This window comes from Mobula birostris, chromosome 21 (genome assembly GCF_030028105.1).
Source record: "Mobula birostris isolate sMobBir1 chromosome 21, sMobBir1.hap1, whole genome shotgun sequence".
NCBI classification, from domain to species: Eukaryota; Metazoa; Chordata; class Chondrichthyes; order Myliobatiformes; family Myliobatidae; genus Mobula; species Mobula birostris.
Window position 1 is genome coordinate 34,209,461 of NC_092390.1, and position 7,815 is coordinate 34,217,275.

Genomic DNA, 7,815 nt, shown 5'->3' on the forward strand with positions numbered 1-7,815 from the left:
CAACTTTAGGCTCTTCTTTGAGACTTCTGGTCACAGCTTTTTCATTAGCGTTTTTATCTGATGATGGGTTTCATCTGAGATCAGCCTTGCTACCAATTGCTTCTGAAATTTACCAGCCATGTATTGAGATAGAGAAGCAAGTGACCGAGATGGTGCCACAAAGTTTTTTTTTCTTTCCTATTCCCAATTACTGAGTTAATGACCTGCCGGACTGGCCCAACCCTTAAATGACAAATTGGAATGTAAATATATTCTGCTCTGTTGCATAATTTAAAATACATTCATTCAACATTATCAGAACATAGTAATTATTTTCAGCTGGCTGCCTTGGATTACTGGTTGGTATTTCTAGAAGCAAAACTGATTTCCACCAGGTTAATCAGCATTTGGTAGAATCTGGTCTAACCAGGCAGAGATTGAACTGTTCTGCGCACATCGCTCTCTGCCTAGGCCCCAGCTCAGGAATTCAGAACTTGTCAATTTTGTCAATCAAAGCATTCAGTAGTTAGGATGGATTTCACATCAATAATCTTTGATTACTTTGTGCTTCCATGCAGCAACACTCTGAAGGAATCCCTGTTTGAGAAACTCTGCCAGCTTCCGTGTCACTTCACGTGGATTCCACAGAAGGACAACACTGACTTAAGAGAATTGAAGGTTAGATTACAAGATTCCATAAAACTTGGTGTCAAATATCAAGCCACATCCTACAACCAACTTGCTTTGGTAAACTGTCAGCAAGGCAACTATGAAGAAGCAATTCAAAAATTAAAGGAAGCTGAACAGATTTGGAGAGAAAAACTCAACGATGAATTTGAAAGAAGCAGCATCATCACCTATGGAAACTTTGCCTGGGTGCATTACCACATGGGACAACTGACCGAGGCCCAGTCCTACCTGGACAAGCTGGAGATGATCTGTAAACCACTCAGTGACGGCCCTTGCTATACAGCAATGACCCCTGAGGTGTACAGGGAGAAGGGATGGTCATTGTTAACTTTTGGTAGTAGTGTTTACTATGAGGATGCAAAGGAATGCTTTGAGAAGGCTCTGAAAGAAGATTCCGATAACGTGCAGTGGACGATGGGCTATGCGACTACTTTTTATCGTCTGGAATCCAGTCTAGATTTCAACTTGGAGAACTGCCAAGCTGTATCCAAGAAATCAAGGGCGTTGCTAGTTCTGAGAACCTCTGTTACCAAAACCTCAGCCTTCTGTGAAGGGGCAAAACAGGGAAACACGAATAGTTAAAAGGCAGTCTGTGATGACTGCCAGGTATCCTAAGTAGGCAGATAAAAGTTCAACCAGTCAGGGTGGGTCTGATGGGCAATGTGATTTGTTACTGGTGCTATCCAAGCCTGGCTTGCGATTGGATCCAGGCAGCTCTGCGTCAGCCTGTATTGTTGTTTCAGTGGCATCATTTTTTTGGAAACAACTGGTTTCGTTTTCTCGGATAAGTTTCTATTCACCATCAGGAAATTGTTGTCCATCTGTTAGTGCAGGAAATCAAAACATAGGACACCCTTCTCCATTGAATCTACATTAAAAGTCCATCTGAAGCTGTGAAAGAAATTCAAAGACTATTATTTCAAATGAACATAATGAGTTACAGAACACTGTAAATTTTCCTGTATTTAAATTTATTTTTTAACTATTGCACATAAGCTTGATTATGGAAGGATGCGAAATGCATTGCTATAACTGTATTTGGCGCACAATGTTGGTACTGTGCATTCGTAGACACATCTTTAAAGGCAGATAAGGATGCTTGTGTCAAAAGTAAATCGTGCCCTCTTGTCCGTGACTCCCCTACTATAGGAAGCTTTCGCCCTACATCCGATCCATCCAGGCTCGAAGGGCCGAATGGCCTACTCCTGCACCTATTTTCTATGTTTCTAGACCTTTCAGTATTCGATAGGTTTCAATGAGATCCCCCTACCTCATCAACTAAACTGCAGTCGGTAGAGGCCCAGGGCTATCAAAAGCTCCACATATGTTAACCCTTTAATTCTTGGAATCATTCTCATGAACCTCCTTTGGAGACTGTCCATGCTAGCATATATGTTCTTAGATAAAAGGCACAATACTGTTCACAATTCTCCAAGTGTGGTCAGACCAATGCTTTATAAAAGCAACAGCATTACGTACAGCACTTGCTTTAACATTTTAGTCCCCTTGAAATGAATATTAACATTGCATTTGCCTTCCTCACCACTGTCTCAACTTGCAAGTAAACCTTTAGGGAATCCTACACAAGGACTCCCAAATCCCTTTACTACTCAGATTTTTGAATTTTCTCCCCACTTAGAAAATAGTAAACGTGACCATAACTTCCCTACACTATATTCCATCTGCTACTTCTTTGTCCATTCTTCCAATCTGACTCAGTCCTTCCACAGACTCCCCGCTTCCTGACCTCAATTTCCCCTTTACCGATCTCCAGATCATCTGCAAACATGGCTACAAAGCCATCAATTCTGTCATCAAGTCATTGTGAAAAGAACACTGCTACTCACTGGCACTCAACCAGAAAAGGTCTGAATTATTCCCTATCTTTGCCTCTTTCCAGTCAATCAATCTTATGTATATCCATGCGAGAATCTTAACTGTAATACGATCGTTCCTTTTCTTGTTAGGCTGCCTCATGTGCAGTACCTTGTCAAATGATTTCTGAAAATCCAAGTAAACAACATCCACTGACTTTGCCTATCCTGCCTGTTATTTCTTCAAAGATTTCCAACAGACTTGTCACACAAGTTTTCCCCTTAAGAAAACCATGCTGAATTTGACCTATTTCATCATGTGCCTCCAGGTACACTGAAACATCATCATTAATAGTGGGTTCCAACATCTTCCCAACCACTGAGGTCAAGCTAACTGGCCTATAATTTCTTTTCTTCTGCCTCCCTTCATTCTTAAAGAGTGGAATGATATTTGCAATTTTCCAGTCCTCAGAACAATTCCAGAATCCAGTGATTCTTGAAAGATCATGACTAAGGCCTGCACTATTGCTTTGTCCAGTTCTTTCAGAGCCCTGGAGTGTAGTCCACCTTGTCCAGGTGACTTATCTATCTTCAGACCTTCCAGCTTCCCAAGAACCTTCTCCCCTTCTCCTTAGTAATAGCAAATAGACTCACTTCTGCCCCCTGACACTCTCAACATGGAAACTTCTTCATGACACAAACAATTTCCAGGGAGAAAATATCTGGCTTCTTCAGTTTTGCTTTTTTGAACCACTTTGAGACTAATATTTTGGTTGATTTTATCTCCACCTAGACACTATATAAACAACTAGGACAACATTTTGCAGAGTTACTCAGCTAACCAGCCACCTGAGGTGCAACTGGAATTCTGCACAGCATCATGAGGTGAGTCGCATCTTCACTTTACAGAATGTTTACAAATTCTCGGACATTTGACAGTGACATTAGCATGGATAGCTGGATCAGTCAAATTTAATGCGTTCTGTTTCTGGACATTGAGGCATCTAGAAAAGGTGTCGGTGCTCATTCAGCATAAGGATTTTGGATCTGATCCCAGGTTTGTGATCTGGGAACCTATACTTATACTTTATTGTCGCCAAACAATTGATACTAGAATGTACAATCATCACAGCGATATTTGATTCTGCACTTCCCGCTCCCTGGAGTACAAATCGATAGTAAATATTAAAAGTTTAAATTATAAATCATAAATAGAAAATAGAAAATGGAAAGTAAGGTAGTTCAAAAAAACTGAGAGACAGGTCTGGATATTTGGAGGGTATGGCCCAGATCTGGGTCAGGATCCGTTCAGCAGTCTTATCACAGTTGGAAAGAAGCTGTTCCCAAATCTGGCCATACGAGTCTTCAAGTTCCTGAGCCTTATCCCGGAGGGAAGAGGGACGAAAAGTGTGTTGGCTGGGTGGGTCGTGTCCTTGATTATCCTGACAGCACTGCTCTGACAGCGTGCGGTGCAAAGTGAATCCAAGGATGGAAGATTGGTTTGTGTGATGTGCTGGGCTGTGTTCACGATCTTCTGCAGCTTCTTCTGGTCTTGAACAGGACAACTTCCATACCAGGTTGTGATGCACCCTAGAGGAATGCTTTCTACGGTGCATCTATAAAAATTAGTGAGGGTTTTAGGGGACAGGCCAAATTTCTTTAGTTTTCTCAGGAATTAAATGTGCTGGTGGGCCTTCTTGGCAGTGGACTCTGCTTGGTTGGACCAAGTCAGGTCATTTGTGATATTGACCCCGAGGAATTTAAAGCTTTTGACCTGTTCCACTTGCGCACCACCGATGTAAATTGGGTCTTGCGGTCCGCTACTCCTTCAGAAGTCAACAACCAATTCCTTTGTCTTGCTGACGTTGAGGGATAGGTTATTGTCTTCGCACAGTGCCACCAGATTCTTAATTTCCTCTCTGTACTCAAACTCATCATTACCCGAGATATGGCCTACAATTGTAGTGTCATCAGCAAACTTGTGTATTGAGTTCGATGGAAACTTGGCTACACAATCATGGGTGTACAGTGAGTACAGCAGGGGGCTGAGTTCCATGCTTGTTGGGCACCGGTGCTCAGAGTGATTGTAGAGGAGAGCTTGTCCCCTATCTTTACAGCCTGGGTCCTGTCTGTGAGGAAGTTGAAGATCCAGCTGCAGATCTGAGTGCTAAGGCCCAGGTTCCGGAGCTTAGGAATCAGTTTATTTGGAATGATGGTAGTAAAGGCAGAGCCGTAGTCAATACGTATGCGTCTTTATTCTCCAGGTGTTCTAAGGAGGAATGTAGGGCCAGAGAGATGGCATCTGCCATTGACCTGTTGCTCTGGTAGGCGAATTGCAAAGTGTCGAAGTTGACCGGTAGGCTGTGGTTGATGTGTGCCATAACCAATCGCCAGAAGCACTTCATAGCAATTGATGTCAGAGCCACAGGTCGATAGTCATTCAGGCATGCCACCTTGCTCTTCTTCGGCACTGGGATTATCGTTGCCTTCTTAAAACACAAGGGGATCTTAGACTGAAGCAAGGAGTAGTTGAAAATCTCAGCATACACTTCCAGCTAGCTTGCTTGCACAGGCCTGGACAACCCATCCCGGGACACCATCTGGGCCCATCACCTTCCTTGGATTTATCTTCAGGAAGGCCCTTCTAACGTCCTTGGTGACGATGAATCTCGATGCCACCAGGTCCGGTTCATCCGGAGGGAGCAGGACGCTTCTCTTCTGTTAGAATCTCGCGTAGAATACGTTACGTTCGTCAGGAAGAGAAGCACCACAGTTATTGATATTCCCAGCCTTTTCTTTGCGCCCAGTGATCTCATTTACACCCTGCCATAGTCTACCGGCATCCCTCTGATTAGCCTGGGCTTCCAACGTGGAAGGCGCTTTAGATCACTGTATACCAGGACAAATAGGTACAAGAACAGTTTCTTTCCGTATGCCATCAGTCTTATGAACACTTGAATTTTAGTCTATTATAAACGTCCACCTGTACATATACAGGTATACCTCATTGTATGGAGTTCACGATTATTTGCACTGTTGTTTTGTTTGCTTTTTGATTCTGTACAGCGAGAGCCAGGGAAACTGGCATCAAACTCCCTGTATGTGTCCACATACTTTGCGATAATAAAGGATTCTGATTCTGATTCTGACTCTGATTCTGATGTGGAGTGGTCTATGAGGTATGCAACTGCTTTGCTTCGTCCGGAAACTACTTCTGGTGTTTCAGAGAATCAGGAGCAGAGTCAGCCAGTGAGGTATCTGCGACGGGTGCTGGAGCTTGATCCAGATGACACAGTGGCCATGGTTATGTTGGCCCTAAAGCTGCAAGAGTTCAATGAAGCAGAGAAAGCTGATGAATTAGTTGAAGAAGCATTGAGGAAGACCCCAGATCTGCCATATATGCTTCGCTATGCAGCAAAGTTTCACAGAATAAGAGGAGGTATCCATATCGCAATAGAACAATTGAACAGAGGTTTGGAATTTACTCCATGCTCATCCTTCTTACACCACCAAATTGGTCTATGTTACAGGGGAAAGCTATTCACTCTGAAAAAGAAAGCAGACCACAACTATCCTGACAGAGCTGCATTTCAATGGAAAGCTGAGTTGATTAGTAAGTGCAAATGTCACTTTGAAAAGGCATTTGAACTGAAATCAACATTTGCTTTTGCAAAACTGGATTTTGCAGGAATCTGCTTAGAAAATAGAGAAGCAGAGAGAGCAGAGGAGATCTACAACAGTCTGCTGAGTTTGGAGGATCTTGCTCCAGATCATAAACAGGCATTCGCTTTACAAGTTGGATTATTTGAACTGCACCACAAAGGATCTGAATCAAACGCAATCATTTATTTTCTGGACGGACTTAAATTCCTTCGTGGAAATAAACAATGGAAGCTCTGTTACAGCAACTTGAGAAAAGTCTTAGGAAAACAAATTCAGAGGAATCCAAGAAACAGCAAAGCCTTTGGAATTCTTGGGATGGTGCACCAGCTGGCTGGGGAGACAGATGAGGCTGTTAAATGCTTTAAAAAGGCCTTGGAATATGATCCTGGTAATGAAGAATATCTCAATGCTCTTTCTGAATTACACCCATCTACTTAGGCTCCAGATACCCAGAGAGATCCAGGGGGGTACTGTGCCTGTGAAAGGTTTGCTCTGCAAGAAATTGAAATGATTTATCAAATGCTCAGGTGATAAAGCAAAGAACTCAACTCCATTTTTTCCCAAATGAACCATAGCCAATTATGACCCAATTATGTGGAATGTTCTAGATTCCAATTTACACTTGAGGTTGATTACTATAAACTTTCCTTACTCTTTTACATTTTTTGCTGTTAATAATTCCATTCCAAGCAATTCATTTTGTACGCAAAAATATTCCAGATGATGTACAGTCTATGTAGAGTGTTGGTTTATATTCCACAATAATGAGTTAAATCTTCATGTAATTTACGGTGAAAGAACACCAAAGTGGACTCAAAATGTTAAAAATGTTCAAATATTTTGCTATAAAAGCAGAAAATTCTGATAACATTTAGCAGACTGGTCAGTATCCTTAGTAGGGAAAACAGAGTTTATTTTTCAGACTGAAGATTTAAGATGCTGCCTAACCTGTTGTGTGTTTTTTTTCAGAATTTTACAGTTAAGAATGTGGATTTCCAATGTTCGCAGTTTTCAAACAAAATTTTAATTTAAAATCTGATAGTCATTAATATATATTTTCCTTTCAATATTGTTAAATGAACTGTAATATCAGAAACTGAGTGTAAAAGTAACGAATAAAATGTTATGATTTAATTCTCCAGACCAGCGGTGAAGTGTGAGTGATTTTCTTGTGCACACGATGGTAAACAGTATCAGTTCAAGGAACATTTAAGGAACTTTCACTCCAGCCTTCACTCCTGATAATACAGTTAACAATTCCAATTCAGTAAGCAGAGCTGAGCATTGTTGATTTGGTCTACATAGGACATAGAACATAGAATAGTACAGCAAAGTACAGGCCCTTCAGCCCACATTGTTGTGCCGACCCTCAAACAGTGTCTCCCATATAACCCCTCACCTTAAATTCCTCCATATACCTGTCTAGCAGTCTCTTAAATTTCACTAGTGGATCTGCCTCCACCATTGACTCAGGCAGTGTATTCCATGCACCAACCACTCTCCGAGTAAAAAACCTTTCTCTAATATCCCCCTTGAACTTCCCACCCCTTACCTTAAAGCCATGTCCTCTTGTATTGAGCAGTGGTGCCCTGGGGAAGAGGCGCTGGCTATCCACTCTATATATTCCTCTTAATATCTTGTATACCTCTATCATGTCGCCTCTCACCCT

The 7,815-nt window shown here is 41.9% G+C and overlaps 1 pseudogene; it reads left to right on the top strand.

Moving 5' to 3' along the window:
* The first annotated feature begins 510 nt into the window (after positions 1-510).
* On the top strand, positions 511-6,584 carry LOC140185877 (interferon-induced protein with tetratricopeptide repeats 5 pseudogene; annotated as a pseudogene).
* Positions 6,585-7,815: the final 1,231 nt, after the last annotated feature.